This window comes from Saimiri boliviensis, chromosome 3 (genome assembly GCF_048565385.1).
Source record: "Saimiri boliviensis isolate mSaiBol1 chromosome 3, mSaiBol1.pri, whole genome shotgun sequence".
NCBI lineage: Eukaryota > Metazoa > Chordata > Mammalia > Primates > Cebidae > Saimiri > Saimiri boliviensis.
In genome coordinates, this window is record NC_133451.1 from 178,219,791 (window position 1) to 178,246,349 (window position 26,559).

A 26,559-nucleotide genomic window follows, 5' to 3' on the forward strand; every position below is an offset into this window, starting at 1 on the left:
TACTAAAAATAAACAGAAAAATCTCCTACCAGATTAGATTATACTCTTTTTCTTTTTCCTTAAAGAGGGAGGAAATGGTCTGGTTGCAGGGTAAATATACCCTGCTAGTGAAGTTATGATATTTGGGTATTTTAAGACTGAAATGAAAACACAAAAGTATTTGTGTTCAAGTTATCAGCATTATCTCCTACTAAATGTCTTTTCTATACTGCATTAGAACTTTGGAAATTTATACACTTGCACAAACTACAGAAGTAATAAATGTGTTTTAAAACAAATCAAATACACTGGTTAACGTTTTCTTCGTCCTTGCCCCCTGCTTCCACCCTTCCCACTGCACAGAAGCATGCACTGATTTGAGCTCTCCTCTTAAAGACGGCATAATGTTCTAGTCAGAGCCAACATGTACAGAAATGCTCGGCAACACTAAAAAACATGAATGAGTGTCGAAAACTAAATTTTAACAAAAGAACCAAGATACCAGAGTATATATGTCATGATGCCTCTTATATGAAGTTCCCAACCAGGAAAACTAAATTATATTGTTTTAGAAATGCATATATAGATCATACAATTATATAAAAAAAAGACATTTTATCACAAAAGTCATGAGAGTGGGTTACCTCTCAAGGTGGGGAGAGTAGCAAAAAGGAAGAAGTATATAAAATTGGGGTGGCAAGCTTCTATAATTTTGATCTGGGTGTTAGTGTATGTATTAATCACGCTTTATTCATTCATTTACTGTCATTATTTTAAAAACAGACTTTATATTTAAGAACAGTTTTAGGTTCACAGTAACATGAGCTAAAGGTACAGAGATTTCCCAGGTATTCCCAGGCCCTACACATGCACAGCATCCCCCATGATCAACATCTCTCACCAGAGTGGCACGCTGGTTAGAGCTGATGAACCCCATGACACATGATTATCACCCAGGGTCCAGAGTTTACACTAGAGTTCACTCTTGGTGTTGTACATTGAATGGATATTGACAAATGGATCCTGACAGGGATCCCCCATCATAGTACCACACAGAGTGATTTCACTGCCCTAAAAATCCTCTCTGCTCTCCCTGTTCATCCCCTGCTCCCCTCAACTCCTGGCAACCACTGATCCTTTGACTCTATAGTTTTGCCTTTTCCAAAATGTCATATGGTTAGAATGATACAGAATGCAGCTTTTCCAGATTGACCTCACATTAAAAAAAAATTACTACTTAAAAATTAATCCTGCCTCTGAACACCAAGAAAGTAGAATAATAACCAGTCATTATGTATTTGCCTTTTCTAGGCATCTTTCTTTCTCTCTCTCTCTCTCTCTCTTTTTTTTTTTTTTTTTGAGAGGGAGTTTCGCTCTCGTCACCCAGGCTGGGGTGCAATGACACAATCTCAGCTCACTCCAACCTGCACCAAGCAATTCTCCTGCCTCAGCCTCCCAAGTAGCTGGAATTAGAGGCATGCACCACCATGCCTGGCTAATTTTGTATTTTCTTAGTAGAGATGAGGTTTCTCCATGTTGGTCAGGCTCGTCTCAAACTCCTGACCTCAGGTGATCTGCCTGCCTCAGCCTTCCAAATGCTGGGATTACAGGTGTGAGCCACCGCGCCTGGCCTCTAGACATTTTTCTAAGGAAGGTCCAGTTCAAAGTAATTGTAAGAAACATCAGAAAATTCCTGGGTTGAAATTTAGTCCTTAGGTTGCTACTTACATGAAAATTAGGAATGAGATAATTTCACCTTCTATCTATGGGAATGAGCAATATGTCTCGTTAAAAATCACTGAGATTTTTGGAATCGCAGGCTACACTGCAAAACCCAGTGAAACTTGACGAGCTAACAAAGATGCCAGATTAGTTACAGTTTAACCACTTAACACTAATGACCATGTTTAGAGTGAAATTATACATACTTTTTTCCTGCTGTTGCAAACCTGAAATCTCATTTACAACCATTTCAAATTAATATTTAACCACATTTATATAAATATACGTAAGTGTGTAAATGGATTGACTTGGCGTGCTCTCTGGAGCCAGTGCTGATAAATACTGAAATTCTGAAAAGCTTATTGCTTCGAGAGCTTGGAGCAAGAGCTTAGGGAAATTTCGGAGGAATAAAAGAAAGTAGTTGACTATCAACAGACATCTGAATTCTTAAGCGATGAAGAGAAAAAATATGCAAAGTGCCTTTTTAAATACAAGTGTTCTGAGCAATTAGGTTTAGACCAGTATTGCCCAGGAGAATGTTCTGTGATGACATAAATATCCTATATCTCCACTGTTCAATGTGATAGCCACTGGCCACATCTGGGTATTCAGCAATTGAATTGTGCCTAGAGTTATGGAGAAACTAAATTTTACTTAAATTTAACTTTAAATAGCCACATGTGGTTAGTGGCTACAGTGCTGATGGTACAGGTTTAGACAGTCTTACCAATGTAGTACCATCACCCTTCTAGAAAAAATGCTCAGTCATAAGACAATTTCAACAGTACTTCCAGAGAAACTGCACTGATTAAAAATCAGGACTGTAAGTAGTCTCTCTTGATCTCTTGTGCTCAGGAAGCATACACATAACATGACCGAAAACAGAAAACTTGAACAACGAAAAATATTTTAATAGTTTAATCCTAGAATTCCTGCCATACCTGGCTGATGGGCAGGTTCTTAATAAATATTTGTGGAAAAATAGGTAAATAAGTTCACGAATCAATTAGCAGACAACTTGCACTCCATGACTGGGGAGACGAAAACCTTCCTGGCAAAGTGTAAAAATTTCTTTGAAATTTAGAGCCATTATCTCCCATCTTTTAAAAATGAGTTTCATGAAGACACGTAATAGCTGGACAGATGGATAGAAGACAAGTTAGGTTAGCTAGCTAGCTAGCTGGATAGTAAGTTTGATACGCAGACCTTGGTAAAAGATTGTCAAGTGTTAACCTCCTACTGGGATTCTTCCCTCTTGCTCTGGGACCCTATGAAGCTTGCAAGCCATGGCTTTTCATGTTCTTGTAACTCCCAAGTCGTTCTCAAGTTTTGTATAACAATTTTAATTAATAACAATGTTTATAATTTTCTCTATCCAGTTTTTTCTTTGTTGCTGACTATAAATCCGTGTGCATATACTATCCTGAAATATTCTAAACCTAAAATTGAATTGTACTAAATAGTCTATTTACTGCTTTTTAAATGTTCCAGTATTCGTAAACTTATTTATTTAGAGACAGGGTCTTGCTTATTGCCCAGGCTAGAATTCAGTGGCTCAATCATGGCTCACTGCAGCCTTGATCTCCTCAGCTCAAGCTATCCTCCCACCCCAGCTTCCTGATCACAGGTGTGTACCATCATGCCTGGGTAATTTTTTTTTTAAGTTATTTTGTAGAGACAGGGTTTTCCTATGTTGTCCAGGCTGGTCTCAAACTCCTACACTCAAGTGATCTTCTGGCCTCGGCCCCCAAAGTATAGGATTACAGGTATGAGCTACCATACCTGATAGGTAAACATATTTCTATGCCAATAGTATACTTCTGCCATACTATTTGAATCATTTTTATTGGACACATGATGTTCCATTGCCCAAAATATTAATCTGAATTACAAACCTATCTCTCTCCCTCTATGCATTTTTCTGTGTTTTTTCTGATGCTAATTCAGCAACTTTCTTCAGGTTGGTTTTAAAATTTTATATATTTACATATGTATATATACATATGTGTGTGTGTGTGTGTGTGTGTGTGTATACACACACAATTTATTAGAACGACTGTCTCGTTGGTTTTAAAATGATATATATATCTACAATATATTAGAACTGACTCTGTCCCTTCTCCCTTTATTTTAAAGACAGTAGGGTAAATGCTAGGCCTCTTTGTTATGTCACTATCTTCCTTTGAGATGACTGGATTTTAACTTTGCTGAAATTGTTAACGGGGTCTCCTCTCGACCAGTAAGGGGGTAAGTATGCAAGACCCAGACAGCAGCTGGTAGAACTTCCCCAACTAGAGGTGGGGTTTGGAAATGAGGAAGGACAATTAAGCTTATTAAGAACTTTCAGAAGCTTATTAAGAACTGCAGAATTTCCCAGGAGTTACTGCTTCCCAGAATATGGAGAAACTCTGGATCAAAGGGTCAATGTCAAATGTTTCACCCTAGTTCCGAGTGCACTGTTTTGCTTTAACTCTGAAAGTCTTTGAGTTCATCAGCATGAAAAATGAATTTCCACTGGATTTATTCAGTAATCCAAAGTTGGATTTGTAGAGAAGATAAGGGTTGGATGGTGCACAGTTTGTTCTAGCAGAATCAACTTGGAACCAGTAAAGAAGGCAGGCAGAAAGACTGTGATTCACTTTCATGTTGAACACACAGCGAAGCTCCTTAAACTCCGCATTCACAGGCGTAGCCAGCATCTGAAAGCGCCACAGTGCCCCCCTTGTTAAAATGGAATCCCACTGGCTAGCTAATTGATTCACAAGTCTGCTAATGAATTCCATACTAACAGCTTAAATTAAAACTTAATGAAACACAGCCAGGGCCCCATTATATTTCCCTTGTAACAACCCTTTCATTACAAAAAAAAAAAAAAAAAAAAAAAAAAAAAAAAAAAAGGCAAGAGGGAGAGAAAAGCTGGGGCTTCATTAAAGGAAAATGTCTGGGACATCACCCTGGGCTGGAATGCACCCACAGCCAGAGCATTCCTCAGATCAGCCTCCCTGCCAAGTCTCACGGAAGCCACTTCTCCCAGGCAGGAAAGAAATCCCCACAGGTATCCCGTGATCAGACTGACCAGAGCTCAGAAGGCGGCACTGTCTGTGGCGCTGCACGATCTGCTCAAGATGGGAAAAGCTGTTCGCATGGACTACTGTGCACTTAACAACTTCATCCTCTTCCTGCTATGAAACTCGCACTTGACTCGCATTCCCAAGGAAGAGGAGGTAGAGAATCTGTGTCCTTAGGCCGGGCGCGGTGTAATTTAGGGTTTCCAATCATTGCCTTTATTGTATAGTGTTAGTTTCTGTTTCCCGAGAACGATACAGTTCTTGTCATTGATTCATCTCACTATTAACATTCCAATATTTAATCCAGCAAAGTGCAATCCCAGCACTTTGGGAGGCCAAGGCGGGTGGATCATGAGGTCAAGAGATCGAGACCGTCCCAGTCAACATGGTGAAACCCCATCTCCACTAAAAATACAAAACATTAGCTGGGCATGGTGGCGCGTGCCTGTAATCCCAGCTACTCAGGAGGCTGAGGCAGGAGAATTGCCTGAACCCAGGAGGCGGAGGTTGCGGTGAGCCAAGATTGCGCCATTGCACTCTAGCCTGGGTAACAAGAGCGAAACTCCGTCTCAAAAAAAAAAAAAAAAAAAAAAAAAAGAGAGAATCTGTGTCCTTTTTTCTGCCTACCCCAGATATGGGGTGACAGCAGCAGTTTGTCTCTTCCAAATCAATGAAGGTGTGAGCAACGTTCAAGGCTCAATGCCCTGCTCTTTTGCCTGCCCTGTTCTCCTGCCCACTTCCCTCATCTCAACACATTCGTGGACTCTTCTGTGCTCACAGTTCCCAAGCGTCCATTTCTAGCCCCAACTGCAGCCGGCCTCTGCCTGCAGGCTCTCACTTGGGCACCAGTACCTCCAACATAACATGTGCAAAAGCATTCCTCAGCTTCTTCCCACAAAACAATTCTCCTATGTGGCTTCCTCTCCCCTGCCGTGGCACTGCGTGCTAGAACTCGAGTTACCTTTCTTTTTTCTTAAGAGAACAGGGTCTTGCTCTGTTTCCCAGGCTGGAGTGCAGGCACACATTCACAGCTTACTGCAGCCTTGAATTCCTGGCTCAAGCAATCCTCCTGCTTCATTCTTAGTAGCTGAGACCACTTTTTTTTTTTCTTTAAATATTGGAATGTTAATAGTGAGATGAATCAATGACAAGAACTGTATCTTTCTCAGGAAACAGAAACTAACACTATACAATAAAGGCAATGACTGGAAACCCCAAATTACGTTTTGTTTTCAAGAAACTCAATTTAATAATTTAGCTTTTCTGCAGAATTAATCATCACTATTACTTCTATATCAAAGAGGTATCATTTGGGGGAAAGAGTAGATATATGAGTATTACATGATTTCTCTTCATTGCTTAAGAATTCAGATGTTTGTTGGTAATCAACTACTTTCTCTTATTCCTCCTTTCCCTAAGCTCTTGCTCCTAGCTCTCAGACCAAAAACTGTTTAACGTTTTGTAGAGATGGGGTCTCATCACTGTTGCCCAGGCTGGTCTTGAACTCCTGGCCTCAAATTATCCTCCTGCCTTGGCCTCCCAAAGAGTGAGGATTATAGGCATGAACCACAGTGCCTGGCCCCAGGAGTTACCTTTTACATTCCTCACTTACTGACCATTCATTTGGGATCAGGGGACAATTATGAAAGGCTAGTTGGAAGTTTGGCTATTGTCCTAGAGGTAGTGGACACTGCAGGTCCCTGACTATATAGCTACAGGATCTAAGTGTTTTTGGAAAATTATTCTCGTCCTCAACCTGACTCCCATCTTCCCATATCTTATTAACCAATCCCCAACTCTACCTCCAGCATTTATTGGACAAATACTTACATAATACATATTATGTGCCAGGAACTACTCTAGAAATTTTACAAATACTCACTTTCTAAATTCTCATGACAGCCCTATGAGGAAGCTACTATTACTCTCCATAGCTTACGGATGAAGGGAAAGAGGCACAGCTAGCATGGTCATCTTACCCTGAATACCCTAGTTACCTGCTTTAACTATTATTCATTTTCCCTGATTGTATAATCTTTGTTCATGCTCCTCCCAATCTCATCCCCCCTCCCCCAGATGGTCTCCTGTGTGTCTCCTCTTTAGAAATATGTGCTGGTAGGCTGGGCACGGTGGCTCAAGCCTGTAATCCCAGCACGTTGGGAGGCCGAGGCGGGTGGATCACGAGATCAAGAGATCGAGACCATCCTGGTCAACAAGGTAAAACCCTGTCTCTACTAAAAATACAAAAATTAGCTGGGCATGGTGGCACGTGCCTGTAATCCCAGCTACTCAGGAGGCTGAGGCAGGAGAATTGCTTGAACCCAGGAGGCGGAGGTTGCGGTGAGCCGAGATCGTGCCATTGCACTCCAGTCTGGGTAACAGAGAAACTCCATCTCAAAAAAAAAAAAAAAAAAGAAAAATAAAAAAAATAAAAAAAATGTGCTGGTCCCAGGACTCATCTAAACCCACACCTCCGCCTAAAGACCAAACTGTCCCAGTGCACATGGGTCTCTTCCTTCTCTGAAAGTCTCCTATACTCACTCTCTGGATTATGCTTATTCTACAGCTCTGCAATATCATTACTTAACTCTCTTCTACTATGGGCTCCTGGAGATCAGAGGCTGCCAGGAGTTTTAAAATCTTCCTTTAGTATGGAGTAAAAAGAACATAACTGGTACTCAGCAATAAATATTTAACTGAATCAAAATAATAAATATTGCCATTATCTATGAAAAAGGAGAAGAAAAGTCACCTAAAGGTATCTGCTTTTTGCAGCTACCATGAATAATCATTTCCTCTGTTCAATAGAAACAGTATTATATCTGTATACGTGTGTATATATGTATGTAAGTAGAAATGCTGTTTTCTTTAGACTAGGGGTTGACAAACTATGGTCCATGGTCCAAACCTGGCCCACTGTTTGTTTTTGTAAATAAAGTTTTTTTTGTTTGTTTTAAATTTTAAGGCAGAGTCTCACTCTGTTGCTCAGGGTGGAGTGCCATGGTGCAATTTCAGCTCACTGCAACCTCTGCCTCCCGGGTTCAACTGATTCTCATGCCTTAGCCTCCCGAGTAGCTAGGATTACAGGTATACACCACTATGCTCGGCTAATTTTTGTATTTTTTAGTAAAGATGGAGTTTCACCATGTTGGCTACGATGGCCTCCAACTCCCAACCTCAAGTGATCCACCGGCCTTGGCCTCCCGAAGTGCTGGGATTACAGGCATGAGCCACCGCACCTTGCCTGTAAATAAAGTTGTATTGGCACAAAGCCATGCTCATTCTTTTATGCATTGTCTATTGCTGCTTCACACTACAAGGACTATGTAAAATACCTAGAGTCTGCATGGTGTTCTAAACCTAAAATATTTATTATTTGGCTCTTTTTAGAAAAATTTGCAGCCAGGCATGGTGGCTCACACCTGTAATCCAAGCACTTTGGAGGCCAAGGCAGGAGGATCACCTGAGGTCGGGAGTTCAAGACCAGCCTGACCAACATGGTGAAACCCCGTCTTTACATATATATATATATATATATATATATATATATATATATATATATATATGAAAAGAAAAGAAAAGAAAAATTTACTCATCTCTGGTTTAGACAAAAAGTAAACTAAACATCTGAATAGGAAACATTTCTGTTCATTGTTTTTACGTTTAGGTTAAACTTAACTTTTCTCTACTATTTTCTTGACACTATCTGCCTGTTTTAAAAATGAAGCATCTACCTATGGTTTGGGATCAAAATTAAAAGTAAACATAGAATTTGCTCTTCATGACAGCACAGTTGCAAGCACACTCAGAAACAGTTGGCTAATGAAGGGTGCATTGAAAAGTTTTCTTTTGTAAAGTCCTGCTGCACCTCAGTGCTTCACAGCAGTCAACGTCTTTGAATGTGTCATACGGGGGTATTATAATACTCAGTCTCAGGCACTGGTAGCAGTTTGGTCAAGTTTGCTGGTGGTTACCCAGATTTTCCATGCCCATGGAGGCAGGAAGAGACATGGCTAGTACCATCAGATAATCCCTAGGCAAAGCAGGCATGAACCTGGTGGGGGAAGGCAGGCAGAGACACAGCATTTAGCTCTGATGGGCACCAGGGAAGTTTTTTTTTCCTTTATCAAAACAACAGTAGGAAGAGAGGGACCTTCTCACTATGCCTAAGCAACTGGCACAATCAGCCGGTGGGTACATGACTTTTTCACCACATCTTTTCAGATGGCATGACTTTCCACTTGGACTTGAACTTGTTTGGTCTAGTCTTGTTCCTGGCTTCTATGAGCAGTGCTCCGAATCGTCCGACTTGTCCCTCATTTCTGTATTCCTCTCCTGTTATCCTACCTCGTAACCAGCCCTCCCATGATGGCATGATCTTAATAATCCTCAGGAGCTCTGACCCACAGCCCGGCACCTGCATGGCTATGGCCTGCTGACAGTTTTCCTCCATGCTGACAGCCTGCTCAGTGCCCTGGAATCTCCAAACAGCATTTGCTCTGAGGCTTCCTGTCATCATGTCACTGTGACGTGCTGAGCTGTGATGGGCTTCCTGGCCTCTGCCCCGGGTCGTACACTGTGTCCCAGTTACCCCCTCCACCACACCAGCCACGCTGAGCAACCGCACTCTATCTACCAGTGCACAGCATGGCTCTCCACCTGCTGGCTCCTGGCTTGCCCTTTATCCATTGCAATTAACTAGGCTGTGCCCACTTTCAACTTGAAACTGACCAAAATGTAGGGAAGGAAGGTACTCCCAAAACCTCAGTGAATCTTTTCGAATATTGTCCTGTTCAACAGCCACACACCTGGTGCATACATAGCCAAAGTCCAGTAATTTTCCTACTTTTGATTCCATGCTGGTGTTACTAAAGGCCCTGAAGATAAACCAACTTAGTATCTAAAAGTCAAATCCAATAGCTCTGTCATCACGAAAATGGAAAGAAAGCAAGCCAACCATTATCTGTGGCTCTTTTTTCTGGGGGAGTATTTTGTTGGCATTTTAAAAAATGTTCATTTTGAAAGTTTTCAAATGTCGACTCCTCTCTATAGCTCTTTTAAAAACTACACATGGCCAGGCGCAGTGGCTCATGCCTATAATTCTAGCGCTTTTGGAGGCCGAGGTAAGTGGATCACCTAAGGTCAGGAGTTCGAAACCAGCCTGGCCAACATAGCAAAATCCTGTCTCTACTAAAAATACGAAAAAAGAAAAAAAAAAAAAAAAGAAAAAAGAAAAAAAGAAAAAGAAAAAGCCGGGCATGATGGTGCGCACCTGTAATCCCAAGAGAATTGTTTGAACCTGGGAGGCAGAGGCTGCAGTGAGCCAAGATCGTGTCACTGCACTCCAGCCTGGTAACAGAGTGAGACTCTGTCTCAAAAACAAAAACAAAAACAAAAACAAATGCAGGCACATGCACATTAAATATCTAATCTTTGACATTAGACTGCAACCGTGTCTGCCATGGCCACCCCTTTCATAAAAACTGGCTACAGAAAAGGAAAAGGATGAGGCAGGCTAAGAGAGAATATTGGATAATCTTGTGTGAAGAGAAAATGTGAAAGCAATTACACAGGACACCTCTATTATAAGCAAAGCAAATCTTAATAAGAAACAGCAAAATATATATCCAGCCTCTCATTTTCCAGAAAGTTGGGTGACACTAAGAAAGCTGGATTAAAATCTTCAGAGAGCAACACTGCATCAGTCAGGCACCCCATCTTACTGCCCAGGGGCAGCTCCGTGTGCCATGGGAGAAAGAGTTGCTGGGAAATAGCTCTGCTCTGTTCATACCCTGACTAAGAAAAAAGAGGGGAAAAAGAGCGCTGACAAAACCATTTTAAGAATGCAACGTAGCTGAGACTGGGCGCAGTGGCTCATGCCTGTAATGCCAGCACTTTGGGAAGCTGAGGTGGGTCAATCACTTGAGGTCAGGAGTTCGAGACCAGCCTGGCCAACATGGTGAAACCCTGTCTCTACCAAAAATACCAAAATCAGCTGGGCATGGTGGCACATGCCTGTAATCCCAGCTACTCAGGAGGCTGAGGCAGGAGAATCGCTTGAATCCAGGTGGAGGAGGTTGCAGTAAGTTGAGATCACACCACTGCACCACAGCCTGTGCAACAGAGAGAGATCCTATCTCAAAAATTAATTAAAATAAATAAAAAGAATGTATAGTAGATTAGAAATGAAGAAAAAGAGGCACAGCAAAAGTTAGCCCAAAGTAAAGAATAGTCCAAGGAATTTGAAGGGAAAGTGACAAAGAGATTAAATGAGGACCAGATCTACTCAGAGTCAAATGATTATATTTAGAATGTTACAGGGAATTCTTTGGAGTCAAATAATTAATTAAAAATGCTGTGGGAACTTTTATATAACTGTAGGCTCCCCTAAGTGCATAGAAAATAGAAAAATATGTCAAAGTACAACGAGTTTTACTGTGTTGTGCATTAAAAGCCAAATAATTCACAAAATCTAAAAATATATGTTCATGGCTATCCTAGAATTTATACATTAGATCCAAGGGCGTGTGTTTGTGTGTGTGTGTGTGTGTGTGTGTGTGTGTGCATGCAATGTTTACATGAAGTTTATACGTCTAAACTTTAAAACTACATGATATTTCATTATCAAAATAACACATAGGAATGTTTTCTCCCCAGCATGCTTATGTTGGAGAGTTTCTAATGAACAGTTCCTGAAAAACAAAGAAGTTATTTCATGTTTTTAATACATTACAGAATGTAGAAAAATTAAGAAACGAAACTGCAAAAGGAATCTTTATTTCCATAGAGTAAGAGAAGAAGCACAGATGCTTTTTAAGTAACAAAGTAATTAGTAATGTTGGATCAGGAGTGCACTAATAAATGTATGCCTCCTTATGGACCAACCAATATAGAATCAATGACCAGCAGGTAACTTAGGAAGTGAAGATATATTCTGATGTCTAGTTAACTATCTTAGACCACTGAAATCATCATATAATTCCCATTCTCATTTTTCATACTGAGTCATATCACCATTTCATAAGCATCATAACATTAATGACTGAAAAATTCCATGTCAGTGTATTCTTAGCAAGTGTTTACAGCAGGACCTCTTTGGTTGAGTACAGTGGCTCATGCCTATAATCCCAGGGCATTGGGAGGCTATGGCAGGAGGACTCCTTGAGGCCAGGAGTTTGAGACCAGCCTGGGCAACATAGTGAGACCCTGCCTGTAAAAAATAATTAAATAAACAAATAGAGCAAGTCTGCTTGGGTTCAAATGCTGGCTCCTCCCTTTACTAGTTGTGTGACCTTGGACAAGTTGTTCAGTCTCTCTGGATTTTGTTTTCTTTGTAAAAGAGAGATAGTAATGACATTTTCCTTACAGTGAGTGAGGAATAAATGAGCTTACATTTTTCAGGTATTTAGCACAGTGCTTGGTACATAATCAGTGCCATGTAAAGGTTCGTTAGGTAAGTATTTATTAAGTACTATGTGCTAGACACCAGAGATCCGATCATGAACAAAGCCAGCTCTGCCCTAAAGGGATACAGCAAGGAAATCATAGTTACATGCCACAGTATGATACACAACAAAGATGCAAGCTTAAGCCTCTACTTTGATTTTTAAAATTTATATCCCAAGTCCCACACATGGGTCAAATAGATCGAATATAGTGATTATACAAGGTGTTTCATCTATCTGTCGTAGATCCTAAGTATTATTAACAATTTGGATCAATTCCTTAGAGATTCAGATGTTCTTCTGGAGATGACTGGGTGATGCATGTCTGCTCAAAAGTGTCCATCCTCCCACTGCCTCCCAGTAAGCTAGACACAAAAAGATCCTACTAAAAACAGTCTTTTTTTAATCAAAGTTGAGGTTGGACTATTTGAAGACTTCTCTAGAAAAAAAATTCAAGAAAGAAAAGAGGAGGTAAAAGCTGTCCTGACGCTGGTCCTACCACCTGTTTTTCCTTTTCCTTGTTCATCCCTCACTGTGCTCTCCCACAAACACAAAGAAGTTCATCCCAACAGGGAAAAGTGGATCTAAAAAAATAATCTGACGTTGAGGTTAAGTCTGGTGCTTCCTCTGGGTTCTTCAGGACGGATGACCAAATAGCCTGAGGTTGCTGACACTGTTGGCAGAGGCAGCTGGCTCCCTGAATTACAGTGCAGGACTGATGACGAGACCCAAGGAGTGAGTGGTCAGGGGGCGGCATCGAATGAGCAGAGTGGTGAGTCCCACGCATGTGAAGCGCCACTGCCTGTCCCAACATTGTTCTCCAAGGAAGTAAGTTACTGCTACACTGGGGTGGGAGGAGTATTTTCTGGATATATCAAGAAGAGGAAAAAAAAAAACACAGTATGCTCTTGGGTGAACAGTCTCTCTAACCTGGCCTTGGTTTTCTTATCTGTTAGCTGGGTATTGCGGCCTTAGGTTGCCAGAGTCCCTGCTGCTGCTGATATTCTAAGTCTATAAAACCCACGGGAACAATTCCTCTTTGTCTCCTTGTTTTCGCTCTCCAATTTCTCTTATCATGCAGGTGTCTGATACCACTTCCTAAACCCTGTCTCCACCATCACATTTATCTTGGGGCAGTGATTCTGTTTCAGTCCAAGTCAGCAGGAAGTCCTGTGTCAAGACTGGACAATGGAGCAATGACGGAATAAAGCAATATTTACAGCATTCTTCCACGCCACACTGCAGCAGTACTTGCTGCTTCTTCTCCATATCCCTGTTTTCCAGTTTTCACTGAGACTCACTGAGTAGGCTTAGTCTCACGTTAGTTCTACTCAGGAAGGTTGGAAAGTCTCATGGCCTGTCTCTCCTACCGTTTTCTTAATAGACTTCAGGCAGGACCTCTCCATCTAAGATTGTGGGAGGAGAGAGAGAGACAGACAGAGAGAGAGAGAGAGAGAGAGAGAGAGAGAGATAGTGTGCGTGCGTGTGCACGCACGCATGCCTGCAGGTATTCCCATCCTTCATTTTCAGTGACCTTCAGCTAAAGTCATAGAAAATTTAAAATGGAAGAAAAGTTGTTACTTGGGTATTAAGTAAGCTGTGGCTATTGTAACTGAAGTTTAGTGCAGAGAGACTAAATCTAACAAGCCAGATTGGGATCCCAAATTATCAAGTGTACTGGGAAGACTGAAAACATTAAAAAAACCTAAATACGATTTTAGTAAATCAAATACAACAACAAAGGAAATGACAGCATGATGAAATGGGGCTTATCTCAAGACTGTGGAGGAGGTTTAACATTTGAAAATCAGCAGATATAATTCACCACATTTTAGAAAATTATATGACCATCCCAATAGAGGCAGAAAAGCATTTAACAAAATCCAACATCCTTATAAAAAATTCTAAGTGAACTAGGAATAGAAGGAAACTGCCTTAATCTAATAAAGGGCAATCTATGAAAAACCATAGCAAACATACTTAATAGTGAAAGGCTGCATGCTTTCTCCCTAATATAAAAGACAAGGCAAGGATCTGCTCTCACGACTTGATTCGACATTGTACTGAAGGCTCTGGCCATTGCAATATGTCAAGAAAAATAAACAGCAGACATCTAGTTTGGAACAGGGGAAGTAAAGCTGTCTTTATTTGCAAACACTATTATATAGAAATCCACAGGAGGCTGAGGCAGGAGAATTGCCTGAACCCAGGAGGCGGAGGTTGTGGTGAGCCAAGATCGCGCCATTGCACTCCAGCCTGGGTAACAAGAGCGAAACTCCGTCTCAAAAAAAAAAAAAAAAAAAAAAAAAGAAATCCAATGGAATCTATAAAAATGCTACCAGAGTAAGTTTGGTAAGGTTGCAGATTATAGGATCAATACCATAAAAATCAATTGTATTTTTATATACTAGGAATAAATAATCAGAAATGAAATTTAAGAACAAGAGCATAAAAATATAAAATAGGAATAAATCTAACAAAAGGTGTCTAAGACCTGTTACACTAAAAACTCGTAGCTGAGAGAAATTGAAGAAGACCTAAGTAAATGAAGAGATATACTTTGTTCATGAGAGAGGAGATTCGATGTTTTTGAGATATCAATTTTCCTCAAACAAATCTATAGATTCAACATAACCTTGATTCAAATCTCGGTAAGGCTTGTGGTAGAAACTGACAAGCTGATTCTAAAATCTATACAGAAATGCAAAGGACCAAGAGTAGCCAAAATAACTTTCTATTTAGATAGAACAAAGGTGAGAGGCTAACATTATCTGATTTCAAGATGTACTGTAAAGGTACAGTACTCAAAACAGTGCAGTGTTGGCATAAAGACAAACAGACTAATTGAACAGAATAGAGTCCAGAAATAGACTCACACATACACGGACAACCAATTTTGACAGTTACAAAGGCAATCTAGTGGAGGAAAGACAGTCTTTTCAACAAATGGTGCTGGAACAATCAAATGCAAAGAAATGCAAACAATCAAATCAAATGCAAACAAACAAAAAACAACTTCAATTCATACCTCATACCATATAAAAATTAACTGAAAATAGATCATAGGTCTAAATATATAACATAAATGATAATATGTGTGTCCAAAAGAAAACAACAGAAAATCTTTGTGAGCTTAGATTATGTAAGAATTCTTTGATATGACATCAAAGCATGATACATAGAAGATGATAAATTTGACTTCATCAAAATTTAAAACTGTTCCGTCACTATTAAGAAAATAAAAAAAAAGTCCACAGACTAGGAGAAAGTATTTGCAAAGCACATGTCTGATAAAGCACTTGTATCTAGAATATATAAATAAGAAACCTGACAATAAGAAAACAAGCAATCCAATTAAACAATGGGCAATAGATGTAAGCAGACATTTCACCAAGGTAGACAAACAGGTGGCAAATAAACACAGGAAAAGATGCTCAAAGCATCAGTTATTAGGGAAGAGCAAATTAAAACCATGATGAAATTCTACTACACACCTGTTAAAGCAGCTAAAATTAAGAAAAACTAATGATACCATGCGCAGGCTAGGACATGGCGGAGCCGGAACGCTCATGCAATGATGGTGGGAAGGTAAAATGATACAACCACTTTGGAAAAAAGCCTGTCCACTTGTAATAGTCACAAACAGCTTTGTACTAGGAAAAAATGGGAAACAACGTAAATATCAACAACTGAATGAATTGTGATATGTTATATAAGTATAGATACATCATATCTACATACATGATGAAATACTTATTAGAAATAAAAAGAAATGAGCTATTATACATGTAATATGGTATGGATGAATTTTAAAGTAATTATGCTGAGTGGAAGAAATCAAACAAAAAGAATATATATGGAAAGATTCCATTTATATAAAACCTTAGAAAGTGAAGAATAATATATAGTGAAATAAAGCAGATCAGTGGTTACCAGAAAGGAGCCAGTGGCAGGAGGAAGGGATTATAATGGGGTAGCAAGAAATTTTTGAGGATGACGGACATATTTGCTATCATTTTTTTTTTTAAGGTGGAGTCTTGCTCTGTTGACCAGGCTGGAGTGCAGTGGGGCGATCTTGGCTCACTACAACCTCCAGCTCCCGGGTTCAAGCTATTCTAATGCTTCAGCTTCCTGAGTAGCTGGGACTACAGGTGTGCACCACCGCACTTGGCTGATTTTTGTATTTTTGGTGGAAACAGGATTTCACCATGTTGGTGGTCTCGAACTCCTGACTTCCAGTGATCCACCCGCCTTGGCCTCCCAAAGTGCTAGGATTATAGGCGTGAGCCACTGCACCCTGCCAGTATTTGCTATCTCGAGTTCCACGGGCATATACATATGTCAAAACTTATTACACTGCACACATTACATAGGTGCTCTTTCTTATATATAGCAATTATACCTCAAAAATGTTAAAAATTATTTGCAATGAAAAACATCAGTAAGGATGTGAATACTATAAGTTAATATAATGCTAACTTTGAAGGTGGCAGGGGCTGTGACTGGGATGGGTCACATAGCTTCTGGGGTGAGTACAAGTACAAAGTTCTATTTATTTCATTCATTATATATACAAATTTTATCATAAATTCTTTTATGCAGTTTTCTGAATCTGTTTTATTTTACACAGAATTTTTTAACGCCCCTCTCCCCCCCGAAAAAGGGAAAAAACCAGTGACTGGAGAGGAGGGGACGCATAAAATGTGACTATGCTTATGATAGGCACATTTCCAACTCTTATTCCCAGGGCTATACAATACGGAGGAAAAGGAAACTGAAATAATACGTGGTTAAATTGAAAATGAAGTTAAATAGACTTGCTAAATGGCTGGAGCATTTAATGAACGTTTCCTCAGTGTTGGAGGGGAAGCTAACTAAATGCTATCTGAAGCTGGGTGTGTACCGTGACCTTTCAGATTTGAGGGAGAGAATAGGCGGTGAGGTGGGCGGGGAGGCAGGGTGGGGTTCAGCAGATGCCATTGTCGCCAAGGAACACATATGAATAAGAAAAGTCAAGGGACAAAAAATCAGCAAGTCTTGGCACATCCCAGAGGAAATTCACCATGCGGCGGTACACCATGATGGCCGAGCACAGAGGCTCTGGAGCTGGGGTTATATTTTTATTCTACCACTTAGACAAGTAACTTGCCTGTTGTCCGCCTCACTATTCTCATCTGTGAAGTGGTGACAGTGATGGAAAATGCTGAGAGAACTGTGAGATCACACCCGAACAGCACTTAGAAATCATGCCTGACGCTCACTAAGTGGGTTATTTTTATCCCTGAATTTCTAAACTTATAAACTTTAAAATCTCAGTAATTAAATAAAGGAGCATGGTTTAAAAAAGACTTGCTTAGGTCAGGTGCGGTGGCTCACGCCTGTAATCCCAGAACTTTGGGAGGCCGAGGCGGGTGGATCACGAGGTCGAGAGATCGAGACCATCCTGGTTAACATAGTGAAACCCCGTCTCTACTAAAAATACAAAAAATTATCTGGGCGTGGTGGCACGTGCCTGTAATCCCAGCTACTCAGGAGGCTGAGGCAGGAGAATTGCCTGAACCCAGGAGGCGGAGGTTGCGGTGAGCTGAGATCGCGCCATTGCACTCCAGCCTGAGTAACAAGAGCGAAACTCTGTCTCAAAAAAAAAAAAAAAAAAAAAAGACTTGCTTATAGTCCAGACTGTTTCTAGGGCTTGTTATGATGAAAACCTGGTGGAGGCTCCTGCTGGAAATCTGTTCAGAGTGTGTTTTCATTTTGGACTTCTTTAGACACCAGAATGTTTTGTTTGTTTTTGTTTTTGAGACGGCATTTCGCTCTTGTTGCCCAGGCTGGAGTGCAGTGGCCCGATCTCAGTTCACCGCAACATCTGCCTCCCAGGTTCAAGCAATTCTCTGCGTCAGCCACGTAAGTAGCTGGGATTACAGGCATGTGCCACCATGCCTGGCTAATTTTGTATTTTTAGTAGAGATGGAGTTTCCCCATGTTGGTCAGGCTAGTCTGGAACTCCCAACCTCTGGTGCTCCGCCCACCGCAGCCTGCAAAAGTGCTGCGATCACAGGCGTGAGCCACTGTGCTCAGCCTAGACACCAGGATTTTGCTAAGTAAGGGCAGGGGGTGTTCAGATCACACATGGCTTTACAGTTATTCACTTTAAGACAACAATTTAATTTCACTGTTATGGTTACATTTTAAACAATGTAATTTCAAACAATGGTACCCGGAGTCCAAACAATGCTAATTTTACTTGTTACTATTATATTCTAAAACCTTCTCCTACTCTAAACTCTTGGGAGAATGTAAGGTAGAAACACAAGCCAGCACGGAGCCATCAGAGATGGGATGCCTCATTTTGAAACGATGTCTGCTAAGGAATAATGTAAACCCATTAAACGTCCTGCCAGTGACTCACTCCATGCCCAAGAGAGCATGCATGAGTGGCCGTCTTTCTGAAGAGGCTCACCCGCCTTCCCTCTTTCCCTCTCTTCCTCCTTTCATTCCTTCCCTCCTTTTTTATTCTTTTTTTGGCATGGCACTTACTGATCTTTGCAGTAATATTTTTATCCATTCATTCAGTATATTTATTGAGCCCCTATTAGTGCTAAGCCCTGGAAATACAGACACAAATGGGATGCGTGTTTCTTCCTTTCAAGAAGCTGGCCTCACCAGGCGTGCTGACTCACACCTGTAATCCCAATACTTTAGGAGGCTGAAGTGGGCAGATCACCTGAGGTTGGTAGTTTGAGACCAGCCTGATCAACATGGAGAAACCCCATCTCTACTAAAAAAAAATTAGCTGGGCGTGGTAGCACATGCCTGTAATCCTAGCTACTTGGGAGGCTGAGGCAGGAGAATCACTTGAACCTGGGAGGCAGAGGTTGTGGTGAGCTGGGATCACGCCATTACACTCCAGCCTGGGCAACAAGAGTGAAACAAAAAAAAAAGAAGCAGCAGCTGGCCTCCACGAAGGTGTCAGGCACATTTATGCAATGAAGGCACATACACATAACACAGAATACAATTGGCACCATGTCCCTCTATCATTCCCAGAATATAGAAACCCTCTTTTATAAGCTTTCAACTTAAAAGCTTCCACAGACAAGACAAAGCTCAGTCCCAAAACTCACTGGCACAGCACTGGCTGCTGTGGTCACCTAAGTCTTGGGCATCACCACTCTGCTGACATTTGTGCTTCTTTTGAGGAGGTTTAGTAATTATCTGCTCCATTTTGCAACGTGAGAGACTTGCAAATACATGTAAGGGGAGGTATACAATTAAGACAAAAATAAGAGCAGAGGTGCCATGCACATTGAAAGAGAAAACAAGTGCCATTTGTCTGGAATAACTCTGGCACTGACTTGGCTTTGGTTCATGGTGTTAGGGAGCCTAGATCCTGAAGCCCAGCAGCCTGTGTTCAAGTCCTACTTGTCACTCGCTCACTCTAGTCACTTAAAGAAAGTTATTACACTTCTGGTCTCTGTTTCCTTATCTGTAAAATGGGAATAAAAATAGTCCCATTTCACAAGGCTGTTCTGAGTGCTGAATGCTAGGCACATGCCAAGTATTACTAACACCACTCAGTAGGAGAGGTTCTGTGTGTTAACCAACCATAAATGGACAGAGTGTGCCTGTGGGGACGTTTTTGCTATCAGAAAAATGGCTTAATCATTAACGGAAAACAAGTTTCTATTTACAAAAATATATCCTACCCCCCATATTTCCTAAATACTCCTTCAGGGGTTCTCTCTGGATTAGCAAGTTGTGTGACGACGGCCTGCTGCTGCCCTCCCTGGCATCCAGGGAATAGGCACTTATACCTGGATTGTGGACAAATGACACTTTAAAGCAGGCGTCCCCAAACTTTTTACACAGGGAGCCAGTTCACTGTCCCTCAGACCGTTGGAGGGCCGCCACATACTGTGCTCCTCTCACTGACCACCATTGAAAGAGGTGCCCCTTCCTGAAGTGCGCGGGGGCCGGATAAATGGCCTCAGGGGGCTGCATGCGGTTCGCGGGCCGTAGTTTGGGGACGCCTGCTTTAAAGCATCCAGGGTCACCAAAGCTACAACCAAGGGGTGCTGGCAGAGGGAAGGAGAGTGGGCCTGAGGGAAGCAGGTGGTAGAGAGCTGGGTGTGTCTTGGGGGTGATGGCTGAGAGCAAGGTGCAGGCACCCAGAGTTAGAAACCACTCCACTTCCAGCAGCTGGGCCACACCACACGGATGCTCTGCTGAAGTGAAGGTCAGTGCGCAGACTGGCAGTCTTTGAGGGATGAGGTGACATTTTTGTGGGTGTGGATGTATGGGTGCATGCCTTCTATGTCTTCCAGGAAGGAACATTGTTGAGTAACAAGTGGACAAGCAGGACTGCACCACACCAAGACTTGTTGAGGCCCATTCCGGAATGTCTCTTCCCGGCTCTCAACAACTATGCCTTTTTGAAGTTGAAGCAAAGACACTATACATGTGTTGTGTTCTAATTCTATCTTCAAAGTGTCATATTAACTGTGTCATGCTTTGAGTATTAGGCATGCATAACTCTTGCAGGAGTGAGTATTCACACACTTTTGCTTTTATTGTATTTTACATATTTAAATCTAAGGATTCATACAAATGCATGCCAAAGGGTTATGATAGTCATGTATTTCAAAAGCAATAAAATGTGTATTTTGAGATAAGAACATTGAGAATTTGGGGGGGATTATGTATTTGCATCATGGGTTTCAGAAACTGTTTTTTTTTTTTTTTTTTTTGAGATGAAGTCTTGCTCTGTTGCCCCAGGCTAGAGTGTAGTGGTGTGATCTCAGCTCACTGCAACCTCCACCTCCTGGGTTCAAGTGATTCTCCTGCCTCAGGCTCCCAAGTAGCTGGGACTACAAGTGCCCAACCCCACACTCATTTAATTTTTTGTATTTTTAGTAGAGATGGAGTTTTGCCATGTTGGTCAGGCTGGTCTTGAACTCCTAGCCTCAAGTGATCTGCCCACCTCAGCCTCCCAAAGTGCTGGCCCAGAAACTAAGTTTTGATTCTTAGGAATGTGTTAATTGGCTCGTGAAGCTCTAGCTGTCTCTGAAGTGTATAGCAAATGGGCTTCAGTTGAATGTTGATGGTCACGGAACCTCATGGAAAACCCCTTGGTTCAGGGCTGACTTTGGAAAGGGTAGAACAATCCCATCTTCGGTGGAAAAAGACAGAAATACAGAAAAGATTTGAGTGCTCTATGAAAACCAGAGATACTTCCTTCTCCCAGGAAGGGTAAAAGCCAAGCTTAGTTTCTCTGCTTTTATTGGGTTTGTCCTGAAGATCACCAGCACTTGTGTCTCAGGCCCATCTCCGTACTGACCTGTCAAATGGGCAGGCAGCACTGGAGAGCTACCCGTGGGGGCAGCTCGGTGGTGACTGACTGTGTGAACCTCCCACAGCCCAGCTGCTCTAAGGGCAGAGGGGTTCAAATAAAAGCACAGCACAGGACCTTGCCTGGAAGCAGACAGGCTTTTCTATTCTCGCCAGCAATCCAACATCTAAAATGCTAGCAAATTCCTTAAACTAAACTTAAGTAACCCAAGTCCGAATATTACCAGAAAGGGTATAACCTTAGACAACCATTTCCAGAGTAGATGTTGCTAGTGATAGAAATCATTATAATTGCTTTGCCTGTCCTGACCTATGAATTTTGCCCTTTCGTCTACCTCAGCCTTGACCTTCCAAGGCCCCTCCTCTGACCCCAGCCTCTGTCTCCTACAGAGATAGCACTGTTTCCCTTCAAGTAAAGAGAGTTGACTTGAATGTTTGCCTGTGCTTGGTATGGATGCAGCTGAAGGCTCTGCACATAGAAGGAAATTTGTGCATGGCCTCATTTGGGAGAGATGAAATCTTTTAATAGCAGTGTTTATATTCTCAATCTGTAGATAACTAAAAACCAGCAAGACTTCACATCAGGCTTTGAAATGAAAAGTATCACCCACTCAATGGAAATACAAATTTCATCCCTCCTGCCCTCTGGGCCTTTCAACGTTATGAGTGTTCCTCTAGATTTTCCTGCTCTGCTTGAGATTTCTGAGTCACCACAGAGGGAGACCCAATGCGATGTCTGGCCAAGTTTTGCAGGTTTAGCATTCTCAAGAAAAGCAGACTTAAAAGGTTTCCTTTCAGAGTCCGCTAAGGTCCTCAGACAGTCTGGAGCAGAAACTGTCCTGGGATCCATGATAGAGCAGAGAAGAATTGTAGCAGGCAGGGGAGTTCAAAAGGGTAACGCCAGACCACAGCTGAGTTTGAGGTAGCAGCTCTGAGAACAGCCCTGGCCCCATCTCTTGCAGACCAAGGCAGAAACACAGAGTTCCCGGACTCTGTGGCTCGATCTCAACTTCCAAGCTTTGCACCTGAAGAGATTCAAGTCTGAAATTCCCAATCCTTTCTCCTTTCCCTAAAGACAGGAGCTCATATACACAAGGCAAATTTTTCCATGTCACCATGAGGACAGTTCTAACAGATAGTTCCAGGGCAGGCACACGCACAGATACACTCTTAGGGGATTGTGTGCGTGGAAATCTGATTTATAGAAGCAAGGGGAAAAGCTCATTTTTTGTTTTGGTTTTTGTTTTTTTAATTATTATTTTTTCTTTCTTTTTTTTTTTAAAGACGGGGTTTCACCATGTGTCAGGCTGGTCTTGAACTCCTGACCCCAGGTGATTCACCCGCCTTGGCCTCCAAAGTGCTTGGATTACAGGCGTGAGCCACCACGCCCGGCCAACAGCTCATTTTTAATATTTGACTGGGATATGATGGATGTTCTTCACTGGAAAAATCATCGATACACACTGAAATAAAACACATACTGGCTGAGTGTGGTGGCTCACGCCTGTAATCTCAGCACTTTGGGAGGCCGAGGTGGGTGGATCACAAGGTCAGGAGATCAAGACCATCCTAGCCAACATGGCAAAACTCCGTCTCTACTAAAATACAAAAAATTAGCCGGGTGTGGTGGCGTGCACCTGTAGTCCCAGGTACTCGGGGGGCTGAGGCAGGGAAATCACTTGAACCCAGGAGGCAGACACTGCGATGAGCTAAGACCATGCCACTGCATGCCTGCCTGGCGACAGAGCAAGACTCCGGCTAAAAATAAACAAACAAAAAACCCACATACCATTCAAATTAGCTTCCTTGGCCAGATTAATTTATTTTTATATTTGTCAATGCACTCCAAAAATAAACTGAGTCTATGTGACACACACTGAATGAAAACAATTTTAATAAGTAGATCCTATGCATATGAGTCATGCATGCAGTATATAAATGTAAGAAACTTTTCTGAGACTAATCGACTTGAGCCTATGAAATAGAACATATCTTTGTTTTTTTTCCTCTACCCTTCATCTTTACCTTTATTCCACTGTCTGATCATCCATGTCTTAAAACAAAGTGTTTCAGGTTCAGGGTAATTAACACGAACATTCAAAGAGGTGCAATCACAGGTAGAGCAGATGTTTTAGCTCTTCCTTTTTTGACATGGCTTTTAGATGCTACAGTTTGAACAAACTGAAGTTTGCCCAGTGATATTGTGACTCCCAGGGTAGGGCTTGATCGTGGTCAGGCACTTCCAATTAATTATAATCTCATATGTTATAAAAGAGCAGTGTCAAAGATCAACAGAAATACAGATAAGAGAACCAGGGATTCCAATGGAATGGGGATGAGAGAGGAATTCAGGTAAACTTCACGGAGGAGGTAACATTTGAACTATGTCTTGAAGGATGAACAGGAGTTTTCCAAAAGGTCAAATGGGGAAACAGGGGAAGATTCTAGGAGGTTACAGGGAGTATGGAAGTCTGAACCATGGAGGGCATGGGTAATAGCTAGACAATGACTGGAGACAAGGCTGGAAAGATGGGCTTCGGTGTGGGGCAAAAGGCAGGCTTATACTGAGATATTCTGCTGAGGGTAAGAGGCATGATATAAGATCAGAGACAGGGAGTAAATAAACCTTGGTATTTAAGGAAAACCATGAATGCTGAACATTTTTATTAAAAATAAGGTATGGTATTAGCCTAAGAAAAGTTAACAATGTTATTTCTAGATACTGCAATTTTCAGCTTAGTACATTACTTTGCATATATATATTAATTGCACGATGAAAGTGGGAGATCATTCAATGTGTATGTCCAGTAACAGGGGAGAAGTGGCTGGAGAGCAGGTCATGTGTAAGGGCCTAGGGGCTGTGCCTAACCACAGCACAGTCTGTGGCATGAGATGACTATAGAGGCTGAAATAAGTAACACAAAGGCAAACTTAACTGAAAAGCAGCACAGGGTTTAGATAAAGGGCAGAGGTAGTGGTGGAGGGTCGGGTTGTTTAGATGAAGGGCAGAGGTAGTGGTGGAGGGTTGGGTTGTTTAGATGAAGGGCAGAGGTAGTGGTGGAGGATTGGGTTGTTTCAGGTGAAGGGCAGAGGTAGTAGTGGAGGGTTAGGTTGTATAGATGAAGGGTAGAAGTAGTGGTGGAGGGTCAAGTTGTTATAGGTGAAGGGCAGAGGTGTGGTGGAGTGTCTGTTGTTACAGTCCCAGTGCTTCCTGGGCTCTTAGTCAGTTGTGAAGCATTGCATCCAGTTCTAGGGATTATAATTTAAAGAGTTGAGTCTGTCTGGAAGAGGACTGTCAGAATGAGGAAGATTTCTAAAAGCCAAGTCATAAAAGGAAGATTTACAGTATCTTGAGATGTTTATACTGAAGAAGAGATAACTTACGGGGTCATTGCAGCCATCTTCAAATACTTGATGAGCTGCCACACCAGAGAGATAAGACCCATCCTCTACAGTTCTCAAAATTGTAACACCAATAGCTGGCGGTTACAGAGAAGCCAGTTTTGGCTGGACATAGAAAAACAACTTTAAAGGACCATGTTATTGCTAGAATGACTGAGATCATATCCAACAGCTTCATAGCTGATAAGTGACTCATTCTAAGGCGCAGTGACTTCTCCCCAAGGTCATTCAGTGGGTCAGTGGAAGAATAAGTGCTGAACCAATTCCCATGCCTCCCAATCCTATACTCTCTCTGCCACATTATGCTGTCTTGAAGCTGCTACAGACGCCCACCATGACTTGGTCTTCTCAGGAAGTGGGCTCTCCGTCTCTGGATGTGTCCATTCATGGGCTGGATGACCGCCTGCCTTGGGTGTCCCCAGGGAATGAATGTCTGTGATGGGCAGGATGTCGGAATGGACAGTCCCTAAAATTGTTTTCAAGTCCATGCCATTGCAATTTGAGTTTGGGGAAGTGACTGGAAAATCCATGTTATTTCAGGTAGAGCTCTGGTGTTCACTAAAGAGACGTCTAGGAACTTATTATTTTTTAAGTGAAAGCAAGTTTATTAAGAAAGTAGAGGAGTAAATGCATGGCTTCTCCATAGGCAGAGCAGCCGAGACATCTGGGAAATTAGGAGCAATGACTGACATAGGAAAAAGGCGGAAAAAACTCCTCAGTACACTTTTCTAGTTTCTTAAGAACCTATTGTGATTACTATTGGCATTACTGCATTGATATTAGCACTCCCACACCTCACATTTGGCAGGAATCAGGGGTGTACTGGGTAGGGAAGAAAGGCTTTCTGCTTTGGTCCTTACTTTGCCAACCAGAAACTGTGAAATCCCTACAGAAAGGGACTGAGCCCATATGGGTGTACCCAGATCCATGGCAGAAAGCCACCTGGATATCGTCACAGAATAGATTATAATAACACTCAAAGCATTTTCATTCATTTTGGCCTGTGCCAAGAAAGACACACCCTCTTCTCCTCCTCCCAATTCTACCCACCACACTTAAAAAAATCCACACCCCCATGAGGAATTCAGCCATTTATTTGGCCCACAATCAGAGGTGAGGAGCTGAATTGCTGACCTCACTAGTGCATATCCAGTTCCTGAATCTACACTTAAAAGAATGTACGGCACAGGATTTCCCTCATTACCAGTGAGCTGCAGACGACAAATTCATTAATTAAAAGCTACTTTCTGGTTCCTGGTATGTCTGTTCTTTGGGAAAGAGATTACAATCTGTGGCAAACAGTTAAGTAAGGTTATAAAACCGGAACCCAGTTCTGCAGTGTGAGCTGCACTCAACTTGTTGACCACGAACATGTGGGAGCTAAATTAAGACCACATTGTGAAACGGGTGATAGTGGGAGGTAGTATCACCTTGATTCTGAGGTCACTCCACGCTCCCAAGTGCCCATTCTGACTTGCATTACTTTGAGCCCACTCTGGACGGAATTTCCGGTACATTCCTACCCCCGTTCCCTTTCCTACTAATATGCAACGGCTCCTAATCCCACGTCCTCTGGGTCACCCGCTGCATCTCTC

General features: G+C 41.9%; 1 protein-coding gene across 7 annotated transcripts in view; it reads right to left on the reverse strand.

Annotated features, from left to right (window-relative positions):
- The window catches only part of PALLD (palladin, cytoskeletal associated protein), a 449,105-nt gene that overhangs the window by 136,389 nt on the left and 286,157 nt on the right, over positions 1–26,559 (reverse strand). The gene's annotated exons all lie outside the window — the stretch shown is intronic.